At 49.7% G+C, this 16,099-nt stretch overlaps 9 non-coding genes across 9 annotated transcripts; all 9 read right to left on the bottom strand.

The window, feature by feature from the left end:
• Positions 1–2,897: 2,897 nt before the first annotated feature.
• Trnat-agu (transfer RNA threonine (anticodon AGU)) lies at positions 2,898–2,971 on the bottom strand. The gene has a single exon. It is a non-coding gene; the product is annotated as a tRNA-Thr (tRNA).
• Positions 2,972–4,476: 1,505 nt separating this feature from the next.
• Positions 4,477–4,550, bottom strand: Trnat-agu (transfer RNA threonine (anticodon AGU)). Its single transcript has one exon. It is a non-coding gene; the product is annotated as a tRNA-Thr (tRNA).
• A 1,516-nt stretch (positions 4,551–6,066) lies between these two features.
• On the bottom strand, positions 6,067–6,140 carry Trnat-agu (transfer RNA threonine (anticodon AGU)). Its single transcript has one exon. It is a non-coding gene; the product is annotated as a tRNA-Thr (tRNA).
• A 1,505-nt stretch (positions 6,141–7,645) lies between these two features.
• Trnat-agu (transfer RNA threonine (anticodon AGU)) lies at positions 7,646–7,719 on the bottom strand. Its single transcript has one exon. It is a non-coding gene; the product is annotated as a tRNA-Thr (tRNA).
• Positions 7,720–9,224: 1,505 nt separating this feature from the next.
• Trnat-agu (transfer RNA threonine (anticodon AGU)) lies at positions 9,225–9,298 on the bottom strand. Its single transcript has one exon. It is a non-coding gene; the product is annotated as a tRNA-Thr (tRNA).
• Positions 9,299–10,814: 1,516 nt separating this feature from the next.
• On the bottom strand, positions 10,815–10,888 carry Trnat-agu (transfer RNA threonine (anticodon AGU)). The gene has a single exon. It is a non-coding gene; the product is annotated as a tRNA-Thr (tRNA).
• A 1,516-nt stretch (positions 10,889–12,404) lies between these two features.
• On the bottom strand, positions 12,405–12,478 carry Trnat-agu (transfer RNA threonine (anticodon AGU)). The gene has a single exon. It is a non-coding gene; the product is annotated as a tRNA-Thr (tRNA).
• Positions 12,479–13,994: 1,516 nt separating this feature from the next.
• On the bottom strand, positions 13,995–14,068 carry Trnat-agu (transfer RNA threonine (anticodon AGU)). The gene has a single exon. It is a non-coding gene; the product is annotated as a tRNA-Thr (tRNA).
• A 1,516-nt stretch (positions 14,069–15,584) lies between these two features.
• Positions 15,585–15,658, bottom strand: Trnat-agu (transfer RNA threonine (anticodon AGU)). The gene has a single exon. It is a non-coding gene; the product is annotated as a tRNA-Thr (tRNA).
• Between the last annotated feature and the right edge of the window lie 441 nt (positions 15,659–16,099).

The following is a 16,099-nucleotide window of genomic DNA, read 5'->3' as shown; positions in this document are numbered from 1 at the left end:
GGACACCGCTCTGAGTAAGACGGACGTGTTGTCCACTCTCTAGGCTTCAATGACGTTAAGCCATGATACCTAAGACAGATCTGCACTCGATGACACCACGATAACAGCCGGTCACCACACTTACATCTTGCTCTCCTTATAACAGTATACATCATATCAGTCTGTGACGCTGGTTTTGCAACTTCTTGCGTCCCTTTATGTTCGCCGCGACCAACACTTACCATGCACTGACCACAAAACATGGAGGAGCCGGAGCTTGAACCCGAGACCTTTCACACGCTAAGCGAACGATCTGCCAACTGAGCTACGGCTGCACACACGACCAAGCCTGGCTATTCTCCATTCTTTGGGACTCTTATGTGCACGGACACGTTGGTTGGTTGGTTTGTAGCGGCGAAGGTACCAGAGTACAAAGGCGCGGACACGTTCATATACACAAGAGTTCCAAGTAGTTTCGATACTCTGGTATTACGAATGCAAATTCCGTCTGTTTTTCACGTCTTAAATGGAAAGGGCGGTCACAAATTGGTCCATTTCACTCCTTGTCGACAATCACACAGCACCTGAGGTAACAAGCACATCTCGAGCCCCATTGTGCTCTCCATTGTTCATGCCAACTCAGTGCCTCGCTCTTTGCTACTGTGTAAAACTCTTGTCGTCCAACTGCAAAACACTGGGACACAACCAGTTTCCGTGTCTCCATTGCACTGATCATACTGCGAAACGCTCCCCAAACTTGGCAATCACCCATGCAGCCGACTTTTCCGACTTTACACGACGCTCACGCTAGTGACAGCCTTACTTATAGTTCGACGTCGCGCCAAAGCGAATGAGCACATTTCGCCTACGGCTTAGGCCGCTCTCCTAGTGTGGCTGCTCTGTGTCTGCAGGCAGCGAGGGGCTGCAAGCTTCCTGTGTTCGCACCTATATCACCTGTGCTTGGTTGTCAGAGACAGACTATCGCAAAACATTCAACTCACTCCATGAAGTGATTGCTACGGCATCTGTTATCAGCAGTCACAACCAGCAACGCCAGTAGCAGCCGACTGCACGCAAAGAATGGGAACGTGCAGTGGGATTTACGTGAACTCGGCGCAAGGCAGATCTTTCCGACGTAGGCTTGAGAATCTTATGGGAACATTTGTACTGTTTCTAAGTTAAGTGTAGGTGTGCGAGGTGGGTGCTTCCTGCGCACGAATAAAAGAACGCTTGCCAATTGTGGATGCTAATCGTTCGCTTGTATCTGCCTAGACACCTCTGCTGGTTGGGAATTATTCCTCTTGCATGGCAAGGTGCGCATGTAGGAGTGTTAAAAATTCTGGAGGCGCTGGGTATCGATCCCAGTACCTCTCGCACACTAAGCGATCGCCCTACCATCTGAGCTACGCCCACCCCCTGTTGAGTAATAGTGCTACATACAGCCACATCAACGTCACAGACCCTTACACTCCCATTATTCCGCAGACAAACACTACTCTCTATGTATCAGTGAGGGTGTCTTTCAGGTTTCGTGCATTCTGTATCGAATCGTAGTTGGCCACATTAAGAGTGGCACGCATAACGTCGAAAGTAGAATTCGGACACCGCTCTGAGTAAGACGAACGTGTGGTCCACTCTCTAGGCTTCAATGACGTTAAGCCATGATACCTAAGACAGATCTGCACTCGATGACACCACGATAACAGCCGGTCACCACACTTACATCTTGCTCTCCTTATAACAGTATACATCATATCAGTCTGTGACGCTGGTTTTGCAACTTCTTGCGTCCCTTTATGTTCGCCGCGACCAACACTTACCATGCACTGACCACAAAACATGGAGGAGCCGGAGCTTGAACCCGAGACCTTTCACACGCTAAGCGAACGATCTGCCAACTGAGCTACGGCTGCACACACGACCAATCCTGGCTATTCTCCATTCTTTGGGACTCTGATGTGCACGGACACGTTGGTTGGTTGGTTTGTAGCGGCGAAGGTACCAGAGTACAAAGGCGCGGACACGTTCATATACACAAGAGTTCCAAGTAGTTTCGATACTCTGGTATTACGAATGCAAATTCCGTCTGTTTTTCACGTCTTAAATGGAAAGGGCGGTCACAAATTGGTCCATTTCACTCCTTGTCGACAATCACACAGCACCTGAGGTAACAAGCACATCTCGAGCCCCATTGTGCTCTCCATTGTTCATGCCAACTCAGTGCCTCGCTCTTTGCTACTGTGTAAAACTCTTGTCGTCCAACTGCAAAACACTGGGACACAACCAGTTTCCGCGTCTCCATTGCACTGATCATACTGCGAAACGCTCCCCAAACTTGGCAATCACCCATGCAGCCGACTTTTCCGACTTTACACGACGCTCACGCTAGTGACAGCCTTACTTATAGTTCGACGTCGCGCCAAAGCGAATGAGCACATTTCGCCTACGGCTTAGGCCGCTCTCCTAGTGTGGCTGCTCTGTGTCTGCAGGCAGCGAGGGGCTGCAAGCTTCCTGTGTTCGCACCTATATCACCTGTGCTTGCTTGTCAGAGACAGACTATCGCAAAACATTCAACTCACTCCATGAAGTGATTGCTACGGCATCTGTTATCAGCAGTCACAACCAGCAACGCCAGTAGCAGCCGACTGCACGCAAAGAATGGGAACGTGCAGTGGGATTTACGTGAACTCGGCGCAAGGCAGATCTTTCCGACGTAGGCTTGAGAATCTTATGGGAACATTTGTACTGTTTCTAAGTTAAGTGTAGGTGTGCGAGGTGGGTGCTTCCTGCGCACGAATAAAAGAACGCTTGCCAATTGTGGATGCTAATCGTTCGCTTGTATCTGCCTAGACACCTCTGCTGGTTGGGAATTATTCCTCTTGCATGGCAAGGTGCGCATGTAGGAGTGTTAAAAATTCTGGAGGCGCTGGGTATCGATCCCAGTACCTCTCGCACACTAAGCGAGCGCTCTACCATCTGAGCTACGCCCACCCCCCCGTTGACTAATAGTGCTACATACAGCCACATCAACGTCACAGACCCTTACACTCCCATTATTCCGCAGACAAACACTACTCTCTATGTATCAGTGAGGGTGTCTTTCAGGTTTCGTGCATTCTGTATCGAATCGTAGTTGGCCACATTAAGAGTGGCACGCATAACGTCGAAAGTAGAATTCGGACACCGCTCTGAGTAAGACGAACGTGTTGTCCACTCTCTAGGCTTCAATGACGTTAAGCCATGATACCTAAGACAGATCTGCACTCGATGACACCACGATAACAGCCGGTCACCACACTTACATCTTGCTCTCCTTATAACAGTATACATCATATCAGTCTGTGACGCTGGTTTTGCAACTTCTTGCGTCCCTTTATGTTCGCCGCGACCAACACTTACCATGCACTGACCACAAAACATGGAGGAGCCGGAGCTTGAACCCGAGACCTTTCACACGCTAAGCGAACGATCTGCCAACTGAGCTACGGCTGCACACACGACCAAGCCTGGCTATTCTCCATTCTTTGGGACTCTGATGTGCACGGACACGTTGGTTGGTTGGTTTGTAGCGGCGAAGGTACCAGAGTACAAAGGCGCGGACACGTTCATATACACAAGAGTTCCAAGTAGTTTCGATACTCTGGTATTACGAATGCAAATTCCGTCTGTTTTTCACGTCTTAAATGGAAAGGGCGGTCACAAATTTGTCCATTTCACTCCTTGTCGACAATCACACAGCACCTGAGGTAACAAGCACATCTCGAGCCCCATTGTGCTCTCCATTGTTCATGCCAACTCAGTGCCTCGCTCTTTGCTACTGTGTAAAACTCTTGTCGTCCAACTGCAAAACACTGGGACACAACCAGTTTCCGCGTCTCCATTGCACTGATCATACTGCGAAACGCTCCCCAAACTTGGCAATCACCCATGCAGCCGACTTTTCCGACTTTACACGACGCTCACGCTAGTGACAGCCTTACTTATAGTTCGACGTCGCGCCAAAGCGAATGAGCACATTTCGCCTACGGCTTAGGCCGCTCTCCTAGTGTGGCTGCTCTGTGTCTGCAGGCAGCGAGGGGCTGCAAGCTTCCTGTGTTCGCACCTATATCACCTGTGCTTGCTTGTCAGAGACAGACTATCGCAAAACATTCAACTCACTCCATGAAGTGATTGCTACGGCATCTGTTATCAGCAGTCACAAACAGCAACGCCAGTAGCAGCCGACTGCACGCAAAGAATGGGAACGTGCAGTGGGATTTACGTGAACTCGGCGCAAGGCAGATCTTTCCGACGTAGGCTTGAGAATCTTATGGGAACATTTGTACTGTTTCTAAGTTAAGTGTAGGTGTGCGAGGTGGGTGCTTCCTGCGCACGAATAAAAGAACGCTTGCCAATTGTGGATGCTAATCGTTCGCTTGTATCTGCCTAGACACCTCTGCTGGTTGGGAATTATTCCTCTTGCATGGCAAGGTGCGCATGTAGGAGTGTTAAAAATTCTGGAGGCGCTGGGTATCGATCCCAGTACCTCTCGCACACTAAGCGAGCGCTCTACCATCTGAGCTACGCCCACCACCCCGTTGACTAATAGTGCTACATACAGCCACATCAACGTCACAGACCCTTACACTCCCATTATTCCGCAGACAAACACTACTCTCTATGTATCAGTGAGGGTGTCTTTCAGGTTTCGTGCATTCTGTATCGAATCGTAGTTGGCCACATTAAGAGTGGCACGCATAACGTCGAAAGTAGAATTCGGACACCGCTCTGAGTAAGACGAACGTGTTGTCCACTCTCTAGGCTTCAATGACGTTAAGCCATGATACCTAAGACAGATCTGCACTCGATGACACCACGATAACAGCCGGTCACCACACTTACATCTTGCTCTCCTTATAACAGTATACATCATATCAGTCTGTGACGCTGGTTTTGCAACTTCTTGCGTCCCTTTATGTTCGCCGCGACCAACACTTACCATGCACTGACCACAAAACATGGAGGAGCCGGAGCTTGAACCCGAGACCTTTCACACGCTAAGCGAACGATCTGCCAACTGAGCTACGGCTGCACACACGACCAAGCCTGGCTATTCTCCATTCTTTGGGACTCTGATGTGCACGGACACGTTGGTTGGTTGGTTTGTAGCGGCGAAGGTACCAGAGTACAAAGGCGCGGACACGTTCATATACACAAGAGTTCCAAGTAGTTTCGATACTCTGGTATTACGAATGCAAATTCCGTCTGTTTTTCACGTCTTAAATGGAAAGGGCGGTCACAAATTTGTCCATTTCACTCCTTGTCGACAATCACACAGCACCTGAGGTAACAAGCACATCTCGAGCCCCATTGTGCTCTCCATTGTTCATGCCAACTCAGTGCCTCGCTCTTTGCTACTGTGTAAAACTCTTGTCGTCCAACTGCAAAACACTGGGACACAACCAGTTTCCGCGTCTCCATTGCACTGATCATACTGCGAAACGCTCCCCAAACTTGGCAATCTCCCATGCAGCCGACTTTTCCGACTTTACACGACGCTCACGCAACGCTCACGCTAGTGACAGCCTTACTTATAGTTCGACGTCGCGCCAAAGCGAATGAGCACATTTCGCCTACGGCTTAGGCCGCTCTCCTAGTGTGGCTGCTCTGTGTCTGCAGGCAGCGAGGGGCTGCAAGCTTCCTGTGTTCGCACCTATATCACCTGTGCTTGCTTGTCAGAGACAGACTATCGCAAAACATTCAACTCACTCCATGAAGTGATTGCTACGGCATCTGTTATCAGCAGTCACAACCAGCAACGCCAGTAGCAGCCGACTGCACGCAAAGAATGGGAACGTGCAGTGGGATTTACGTGAACTCGGCGCAAGGCAGATCTTTCCGACGTAGGCTTGAGAATCTTATGGGAACATTTGTACTGTTTCTAAGTTAAGTGTAGGTGTGCGAGGTGGGTGCTTCCTGCGCACGAATAAAAGAACGCTTGCCAATTGTGGATGCTAATCGTTCGCTTGTATCTGCCTAGACACCTCTGCTGGTTGGGAATTATTCCTCTTGCATGGCAAGGTGCGCATGTAGGAGTGTTAAAAATTCTGGAGGCGCTGGGTATCGATCCCAGTACCTCTCGCACACTAAGCGAGCGCTCTACCATCTGAGCTACGCCCACCACCCCGTTGACTAATAGTGCTACATACAGCCACATCAACGTCACAGACCCTTACACTCCCATTATTCCGCAGACAAACACTACTCTCTATGTATCAGTGAGGGTGTCTTTCAGGTTTCGTGCATTCTGTATCGAATCGTAGTTGGCCACATTAAGAGTGGCACGCATAACGTCGAAAGTAGAATTCGGACACCGCTCTGAGTAAGACGAACGTGTTGTCCACTCCCTAGGCTTCAATGACGTTAAGCCATGATACCTAAGACAGATCTGCACTCGATGACACCACGATAACAGCCGGTCACCACACTTACATCTTGCTCTCCTTATAACAGTATACATCATATCAGTCTGTGACGCTGGTTTTGCAACTTCTTGCGTCCCTTTATGTTCGCCGCGACCAACACTTACCATGCACTGACCACAAAACATGGAGGAGCCGGAGCTTGAACCCGAGACCTTTCACACGCTAAGCGAACGATCTGCCAACTGAGCTACGGCTGCACACACGACCAAGCCTGGCTATTCTCCATTCTTTGGGACTCTGATGTGCACGGACACGTTGGTTGGTTGGTTTGTAGCGGCGAAGGTACCAGAGTACAAAGGCGCGGACACGTTCATATACACAAGAGTTCCAAGTAGTTTCGATACTCTGGTATTACGAATGCAAATTCCGTCTGTTTTTCACGTCTTAAATGGAAAGGGCGGTCACAAATTTGTCCATTTCACTCCTTGTCGACAATCACACAGCACCTGAGGTAACAAGCACATCTCGAGCCCCATTGTGCTCTCCATTGTTCATGCCAACTCAGTGCCTCGCTCTTTGCTACTGTGTAAAACTCTTGTCGTCCAACTGCAAAACACTGGGACACAACCAGTTTCCGCGTCTCCATTGCACTGATCATACTGCGAAACGCTCCCCAAACTTGGCAATCACCCATGCAGCCGACTTTTCCGACTTTACACGACGCTCACGCTAGTGACAGCCTTACTTATAGTTCGACGTCGCGCCAAAGCGAATGAGCACATTTCGCCTACGGCTTAGGCCGCTCTCCTAGTGTGGCTGCTCTGTGTCTGCAGGCAGCGAGGGGCTGCAAGCTTCCTGTGTTCGCACCTATATCACCTGTGCTTGCTTGTCAGAGACAGACTATCGCAAAACATTCAACTCACTCCATGAAGTGATTGCTACGGCATCTGTTATCAGCAGTCACAACCAGCAACGCCAGTAGCAGCCGACTGCACGCAAAGAATGGGAACGTGCAGTGGGATTTACGTGAACTCGGCGCAAGGCAGATCTTTCCGACGTAGGCTTGAGAATCTTATGGGAACATTTGTACTGTTTCTAAGTTAAGTGTAGGTGTGCGAGGTGGGTGCTTCCTGCGCACGAATAAAAGAACGCTTGCCAATTGTGGATGCTAATCGTTCGCTTGTATCTGCCTAGACACCTCTGCTGGTTGGGAATTATTCCTCTTGCATGGCAAGGTGCGCATGTAGGAGTGTTAAAAATTCTGGAGGCGCTGGGTATCGATCCCAGTACCTCTCGCACACTAAGCGAGCGCTCTACCATCTGAGCTACGCCCACCACCCCGTTGACTAATAGTGCTACATACAGCCACATCAACGTCACAGACCCTTACACTCCCATTATTCCGCAGACAAACACTACTCTCTATGTATCAGTGAGGGTGTCTTTCAGGTTTCGTGCATTCTGTATCGAATCGTAGTTGGCCACATTAAGAGTGGCACGCATAACGTCGAAAGTAGAATTCGGACACCGCTCTGAGTAAGACGAACGTGTTGTCCACTCCCTAGGCTTCAATGACGTTAAGCCATGATACCTAAGACAGATCTGCACTCGATGACACCACGATAACAGCCGGTCACCACACTTACATCTTGCTCTCCTTATAACAGTATACATCATATCAGTCTGTGACGCTGGTTTTGCAACTTCTTGCGTCCCTTTATGTTCGCCGCGACCAACACTTACCATGCACTGACCACAAAACATGGAGGAGCCGGAGCTTGAACCCGAGACCTTTCACACGCTAAGCGAACGATCTGCCAACTGAGCTACGGCTGCACACACGACCAAGCCTGGCTATTCTCCATTCTTTGGGACTCTGATGTGCACGGACACGTTGGTTGGTTGGTTTGTAGCGGCGAAGGTACCAGAGTACAAAGGCGCGGACACGTTCATATACACAAGAGTTCCAAGTAGTTTCGATACTCTGGTATTACGAATGCAAATTCCGTCTGTTTTTCACGTCTTAAATGGAAAGGGCGGTCACAAATTTGTCCATTTCACTCCTTGTCGACAATCACACAGCACCTGAGGTAACAAGCACATCTCGAGCCCCATTGTGCTCTCCATTGTTCATGCCAACTCAGTGCCTCGCTCTTTGCTACTGTGTAAAACTCTTGTCGTCCAACTGCAAAACACTGGGACACAACCAGTTTCCGCGTCTCCATTGCACTGATCATACTGCGAAACGCTCCCCAAACTTGGCAATCACCCATGCAGCCGACTTTTCCGACTTTACACGACGCTCACGCTAGTGACAGCCTTACTTATAGTTCGACGTCGCGCCAAAGCGAATGAGCACATTTCGCCTACGGCTTAGGCCGCTCTCCTAGTGTGGCTGCTCTGTGTCTGCAGGCAGCGAGGGGCTGCAAGCTTCCTGTGTTCGCACCTATATCACCTGTGCTTGCTTGTCAGAGACAGACTATCGCAAAACATTCAACTCACTCCATGAAGTGATTGCTACGGCATCTGTTATCAGCAGTCACAACCAGCAACGCCAGTAGCAGCCGACTGCACGCAAAGAATGGGAACGTGCAGTGGGATTTACGTGAACTCGGCGCAAGGCAGATCTTTCCGACGTAGGCTTGAGAATCTTATGGGAACATTTGTACTGTTTCTAAGTTAAGTGTAGGTGTGCGAGGTGGGTGCTTCCTGCGCACGAATAAAAGAACGCTTGCCAATTGTGGATGCTAATCGTTCGCTTGTATCTGCCTAGACACCTCTGCTGGTTGGGAATTATTCCTCTTGCATGGCAAGGTGCGCATGTAGGAGTGTTAAAAATTCTGGAGGCGCTGGGTATCGATCCCAGTACCTCTCGCACACTAAGCGAGCGCTCTACCATCTGAGCTACGCCCACCCCCCCGTTGACTAATAGTGCTACATACAGCCACATCAACGTCACAGACCCTTACACTCCCATTATTCCGCAGACAAACACTACTCTCTATGTATCAGTGAGGGTGTCTTTCAGGTTTCGTGCATTCTGTATCGAATCGTAGTTGGCCACATTAAGAGTGGCACGCATAACGTCGAAAGTAGAATTCGGACACCGCTCTGAGTAAGACGAACGTGTTGTCCACTCTCTAGGCTTCAATGACGTTAAGCCATGATACCTAAGACAGATCTGCACTCGATGACACCACGATAACAGCCGGTCACCACACTTACATCTTGCTCTCCTTATAACAGTATACATCATATCAGTCTGTGACGCTGGTTTTGCAACTTCTTGCGTCCCTTTATGTTCGCCGCGACCAACACTTACCATGCACTGACCACAAAACATGGAGGAGCCGGAGCTTGAACCCGAGACCTTTCACACGCTAAGCGAACGATCTGCCAACTGAGCTACGGCTGCACACACGACCAAGCCTGGCTATTCTCCATTCTTTGGGACTCTGATGTGCACGGACACGTTGGTTGGTTGGTTTGTAGCGGCGAAGGTACCAGAGTACAGAGGCGCGGACACGTTCATATACACAAGAGTTCCAAGTAGTTTCGATACTCTGGTATTACGAATGCAAATTCCGTCTGTTTTTCACGTCTTAAATGGAAAGGGCGGTCACAAATTTGTCCATTTCACTCCTTGTCGACAATCACACAGCACCTGAGGTAACAAGCACATCTCGAGCCCCATTGTGCTCTCCATTGTTCATGCCAACTCAGTGCCTCGCTCTTTGCTACTGTGTAAAACTCTTGTCGTCCAACTGCAAAACACTGGGACACAACCAGTTTCCGCGTCTCCATTGCACTGATCATACTGCGAAACGCTCCCCAAACTTGGCAATCACCCATGCAGCCGACTTTTCCGACTTTACACTACGCTCACGCAACGCTCACGCTAGTGACAGCCTTACTTATAGTTCGACGTCGCGCCAAAGCGAATGAGCACATTTCGCCTACGGCTTAGGCCGCTCTCCTAGTGTGGCTGCTCTGTGTCTGCAGGCAGCGAGGGGCTGCAAGCTTCCTGTGTTCGCACCTATATCACCTGTGCTTGCTTGTAAGAGACAGACTATCGCAAAACATTCAACTCACTCCATGAAGTGATTGCTACGGCATCTGTTATCAGCAGTCACAACCAGCAACGCCAGTAGCAGCCGACTGCACGCAAAGAATGGGAACGTGCAGTGGGATTTACGTGAACTCGGCGCAAGGCAGATCTTTCCGACGTAGGCTTGAGAATCTTATGGGAACATTTGTACTGTTTCTAAGTTAAGTGTAGGTGTGCGAGGTGGGTGCTTCCTGCGCACGAATAAAAGAACGCTTGCCAATTGTGGATGCTAATCGTTCGCTTGTATCTGCCTAGACACCTCTGCTGGTTGGGAATTATTCCTCTTGCATGGCAAGGTGCGCATGTAGGAGTGTTAAAAATTCTGGAGGCGCTGGGTATCGATCCCAGTACCTCTCGCACACTAAGCGAGCGCTCTACCATCTGAGCTACGCCCACCCCCCCGTTGACTAATAGTGCTACATACAGCCACATCAACGTCACAGACCCTTACACTCCCATTATTCCGCAGACAAACACTACTCTCTATGTATCAGTGAGGGTGTCTTTCAGGTTTCGTGCATTCTGTATCGAATCGTAGTTGGCCACATTAAGAGTGGCACGCATAACGTCGAAAGTAGAATTCGGACACCGCTCTGAGTAAGACGAACGTGTTGTCCACTCTCTAGGCTTCAATGACGTTAAGCCATGATACCTAAGACAGATCTGCACTCGATGACACCACGATAACAGCCGGTCACCACACTTACATCTTGCTCTCCTTATAACAGTATACATCATATCAGTCTGTGACGCTGGTTTTGCAACTTCTTGCGTCCCTTTATGTTCGCCGCGACCAACACTTACCATGCACTGACCACAAAACATGGAGGAGCCGGAGCTTGAACCCGAGACCTTTCACACGCTAAGCGAACGATCTGCCAACTGAGCTACGGCTGCACACACGACCAAGCCTGGCTATTCTCCATTCTTTGGGACTCTGATGTGCACGGACACGTTGGTTGGTTGGTTTGTAGCGGCGAAGGTACCAGAGTACAGAGGCGCGGACACGTTCATATACACAAGAGTTCCAAGTAGTTTCGATACTCTGGTATTACGAATGCAAATTCCGTCTGTTTTTCACGTCTTAAATGGAAAGGGCGGTCACAAATTTGTCCATTTCACTCCTTGTCGACAATCACACAGCACCTGAGGTAACAAGCACATCTCGAGCCCCATTGTGCTCTCCATTGTTCATGCCAACTCAGTGCCTCGCTCTTTGCTACTGTGTAAAACTCTTGTCGTCCAACTGCAAAACACTGGGACACAACCAGTTTCCGCGTCTCCATTGCACTGATCATACTGCGAAACGCTCCCCAAACTTGGCAATCACCCATGCAGCCGACTTTTCCGATTTTACACGACGCTCACGCAACGCTCACGCTAGTGACAGCCTTACTTATAGTTCGACGTCGCGCCAAAGCGAATGAGCACATTTCGCCTACGGCTTAGGCCGCTCTCCTAGTGTGGCTGCTCTGTGTCTGCAGGCAGCGAGGGGCTGCAAGCTTCCTGTGTTCGCACCTATATCACCTGTGCTTGCTTGTCAGAGACAGACTATCGCAAAACATTCAACTCACTCCATGAAGTGATTGCTACGGCATCTGTTATCAGCAGTCACAACCAGCAACGCCAGTAGCAGCCGACTGCACGCAAAGAATGGGAACGTGCAGTGGGATTTACGTGAACTCGGCGCAAGGCAGATCTTTCCGACGTAGGCTTGAGAATCTTATGGGAACATTTGTACTGTTTCTAAGTTAAGCTTAGGTGTGCGAGGTGGGTGCTTCCTGCGCACGAATAAAAGAACGCTTGCCAATTGTGGATGCTAATCGTTCGCTTGTATCTGCCTAGACACCTCTGCTGGTTGGGAATTATTCCTCTTGCATGGCAAGGTGCGCATGTAGGAGTGTTAAAAATTCTGGAGGCGCTGGGTATCGATCCCAGTACCTCTCGCACACTAAGCGAGCGCTCTACCATCTGAGCTACGCCCACCCCCCCGTTGACTAATAGTGCTACATACAGCCACATCAACGTCACAGACCCTTACACTCCCATTATTCCGCAGACAAACACTACTCTCTATGTATCAGTGAGGGTGTCTTTCAGGTTTCGTGCATTCTGTATCGAATCGTAGTTGGCCACATTAAGAGTGGCACGCATAACGTCGAAAGTAGAATTCGGACACCGCTCTGAGTAAGACGAACGTGTTGTCCACTCTCTAGGCTTCAATGACGTTAAGCCATGATACCTAAGACAGATCTGCACTCGATGACACCACGATAACAGCCGGTCACCACACTTACATCTTGCTCTCCTTATAACAGTATACATCATATCAGTCTGTGACGCTGGTTTTGCAACTTCTTGGGTCCCGTTATGTTCGCCGCGGCCAACACTTACCATGCACTGACCACAAAACATGGAGGAGCCGGAGCTTGAACCCGAGACCTTTCACACGCTAAGCGAACGATCTGCCAACTGAGCTACGGCTGCACACACGACCAAGCCTGGCTATTCTCCATTCTTTGGGACTCTGATGTGCACGGACACATTGGTTGGTTGGTTTGTAGCGGCGAAGGTACCAGAGTACAGAGGCGCGGACACGTTCATATACACAAGAGTTCCAAGTAGTTTCGATACTCTGGTATTACGAATGCAAATTCCGTCTGTTTTTCACGTCTTAAATGGAAAGGGCGGTCACAAATTGGTCCATTTCACTCCTTGTCGACAATCACACAGCACCTGAGGTAACAAGCACATCTCGAGCCCCATTGTGCTCTCCATTGTTCATGCCAACTCAGTGCCTCGCTCTTTGCTACTGTGTAAAACTCTTGTCGTCCAACTGCAAAACACTGGGACAGAACCAGTTTCCGCGTCTCCATTGCACTGATCATACTGCGAAACGCTCCCCAAACTTGGCAATCACCCATGCAGACGACTTTTCCGACTTTACACGACGCTCACGCAACGCTCACGCTAGTGACAGCCTTACTTATAGTTCGACGTCGCGCCAAAGCGAATGAGCACATTTCGCCTACGGCTTAGGCCGCTCTCCTAGTGTGGCTGCTCTGTGTCTGCAGGCAGCGAGGGGCTGCAAGCTTCCTGTGTTCGCACCTATATCACCTGTGCTTGCTTGTCAGAGACAGACTATCGCAAAACATTCAACTCACTCCATGAAGTGATTGCTACGGCATCTGTTATCAGCAGTCACAACCAGCAACGCCAGTAGCAGCCGACTGCACGCAAAGAATGGGAACGTGCAGTGGGATTTACGTGAACTCGGCGCAAGGCAGATCTTTCCGACGTAGGCTTGAGAATCTTATGGGAACATTTGTACTGTTTCTAAGTTAAGTTTAGGTGTGCGAGGTGGGTGCTTCCTGCGCACGAATAAAAGAACGCTTGCCAACTGTGGATGCTAATCGTTCGCTTGTATCTGCCTAGACACCTCTGCTGGTTGGGAATTATTCCTCTTGCATGGCAAGGTGCGCATGTAGGAGTGTTAAAAATTCTGGAGGCGCTGGGTATCGATCCCAGTACCTCTCGCACACTAAGCGAGCGCTCTACCATCTGAGCTACGCCCACCCCCCCGTTGACTAATAGTGCTACATACAGCCACATCAACGTCACAGACCCTTACACTCCCATTATTCCGCAGACAAACACTACTCTCTATGTATCAGTGAGGGTGTCTTTCAGGTTTCGTGCATTCTGTATCGAATCGTAGTTGGCCACATTAAGAGTGGCACGCATAACGTCGAAAGTAGAATTCTGACACCGCTCTGAGTAAGACGAACGTGTTGTCCACTCTCTAGGCTTCAATGACGTTAAGCCATGATACCTAAGACAGATCTGCACTCGATGACACCACGATAACAGCCGGTCACCACACTTACATCTTGCTCTCCTTATAACAGTATACATCATATCAGTCTGTGACGCTGGTTTTGCAACTTCTTGGGTCCCGTTATGTTCGCCGCGGCCAACACTTACCATGCACTGACCACAAAACATGGAGGAGCCGGAGCTTGAACCCGAGACCTTTCACACGCTAAGCGAACGATCTGCCAACTGAGCTACGGCTGCACACACGACCAAGCCTGGCTATTCTCCATTCTTTGGGACTCTGATGTGCACGGACACGTTGGTTGGTTGGTTTGTAGCGGCGAAGGTACCAGAGTACAAAGGCGCGGACACGTTCATATACACAAGAGTTCCAAGTAGTTTCGATACTCTGGTATTACGAATGCAAATTCCGTCTGTTTTTCACGTCTTAAATGGAAAGGGCGGTCACAAATTTGTCCATTTCACTCCTTGTCGACAATCACACAGCACCTGAGGTAACAAGCACATCTCGAGCCCCATTGTGCTCTCCATTGTTCATGCCAACTCAGTGCCTCGCTCTTTGCTACTGTGTAAAACTCTTGTCGTCCAACTGCAAAACACTGGGACACAACCAGTTTCCGCGTCTCCATTGCACTGATCATACTGCGAAACGCTCCCCAAACTTGGCAATCACCCATGCAGCCGACTTTTCCGATTTTACACGACGCTCACGCAACGCTCACGCTAGTGACAGCCTTACTTATAGTTCGACGTCGCGCCAAAGCGAATGAGCACATTTCGCCTACGGCTTAGGCCGCTCTCCTAGTGTGGCTGCTCTGTGTCTGCAGGCAGCGAGGGGCTGCAAGCTTCCTGTGTTCGCACCTATATCACCTGTGCTTGCTTGTCAGAGACAGACTATCGCAAAACATTCAACTCACTCCATGAAGTGATTGCTACGGCATCTGTTATCAGCAGTCACAACCAGCAACGCCAGTAGCAGCCGACTGCACGCAAAGAATGGGAACGTGCAGTGGGATTTACGTGAACTCGGCGCAAGGCAGATCTTTCCGACGTAGGCTTGAGAATCTTATGGGAACATTTGTACTGTATCTAAGTTAAGTGTAGGTGTGCGAGGTGGGTGCTTCCTGCGCACGAATAAAAGAACGCTTGCCAATTGTGGATGCTAATCGTTCGCTTGTATCTGCCTAGACACCTCTGCTGGTTGGGAATTATTCCTCTTGCATGGCAAGGTGCGCATGTAGGAGTGTTAAAAATTCTGGAGGCGCTGGGTATCGATCCCAGTACCTCTCGCACACTAAGCGAGCGCTCTACCATCTGAGCTACGCCCACCCCCCCGTTGACTAATAGTGCTACATACAGCCACATCAACGTCACAGACCCTTACACTCCCATTATTCCGCAGACAAACACTACTCTCTATGTATCAGTGAGGGTGTCTTTCAGGTTTCGTGCATTCTGTATCGAATCGTAGTTGGCCACATTAAGAGTGGCACGCATAACGTCGAAAGTAGCATTTGGACACCGCTCTGAGTAAGACGAACGTGTTGTCCACTCTCTAGGCTTCAATGACGTTAAGCCATGATACCTAAGACAGATCTGCACTCGATGACACCACGATAACAGCCGGTCACCACACTTACATCTTGCTCTCCTTATAACAGTATACATCATATCAGTCTGTGACGCTGGTTTTGCAACTTCTTGCGTCCCTTTATGTTCGCCGCGACCAACACTTACCATGCACTGACCACAAAACATGGAGGAGCCGGAG

Source organism: Schistocerca gregaria, chromosome 3 (genome assembly GCF_023897955.1).
Source record: "Schistocerca gregaria isolate iqSchGreg1 chromosome 3, iqSchGreg1.2, whole genome shotgun sequence".
NCBI lineage: Eukaryota > Metazoa > Arthropoda > Insecta > Orthoptera > Acrididae > Schistocerca > Schistocerca gregaria.
The sequence above is the reverse complement of the archived record's forward strand: the minus strand, read 5'-3'. Positions and strand labels throughout refer to the sequence as shown.